The sequence below is a fragment of the Myxocyprinus asiaticus genome, chromosome 41 (assembly GCF_019703515.2).
Source record: "Myxocyprinus asiaticus isolate MX2 ecotype Aquarium Trade chromosome 41, UBuf_Myxa_2, whole genome shotgun sequence".
Lineage (NCBI taxonomy): Eukaryota > Metazoa > Chordata > Actinopteri > Cypriniformes > Catostomidae > Myxocyprinus > Myxocyprinus asiaticus.
The window spans coordinates 28,325,520-28,326,400 of NC_059384.1; positions in this window are offsets into that span (position 1 = coordinate 28,325,520).

Consider the following 881-nt stretch of genomic DNA (forward strand, 5'->3'; position numbering starts at 1 on the left):
CACCATGGTATTTTATAGTAAAATCATAGTAACCACAAAATTAAACATTGTTACTATATTAACAGCATATTGCTGAGGTAACACAAAAACTATGGCTTCTGCCAAGAAACATGGCCAAAAAACGTTCTCTCAACTCCCTGACCATCACTGTGACTAAATCATTGCGAGGCAACCAACCTTTATATTAATTTTATTTATTATTATAAGTAGTATTAAAGGAAATATAAGGAGTGGAAACAGGAAACAGGATGGGAAAAGTGGGACAAAAGGGGGTATCGAACCCGTGTCATCTGCAGGAAAAAAGCTCATCCACACCGTTGTTACACTCCACATGACTGCAGCAACAATTGAGGGCGCTGTTTGTCTTTAATTTCTATTTCCAGCAAAATATTTGATTGTAAATAGGCAAGCTGTTTGGTAGACTGTGCTATATACACCTAGTGCTTTTTACACCAAGTGCACATAGTCACTCCATTACTTTAAATGCTAACAATAATTGCAACCAAGTTATAATAATACATGGTGAAATCGTACTAGTTGGCTCGTACAAAAACGTACAACTTTTACTCCCATAAAGAAAAATAAATGAACCAATGAACAATGTTATGATTTTTTATGATTATGATGAATAACAATGTTAATATGAGTTTAACCTCCAACACAAACCTAAACCTAACCTTGATTTTAATAGGAAAATCACTGTTGTGCACCATAGAAGAAAGAAAACATCAGAGTTTTGAACGTGCGTTCTTATGATTTTTCCAAAATGTAACCCGAACCCAAACCTAACCATGATTTTAATAGAATTATATATATATATATATATATATATATATATATATATATATATATATATATAAAATGTTGTACCATGGAAGAAA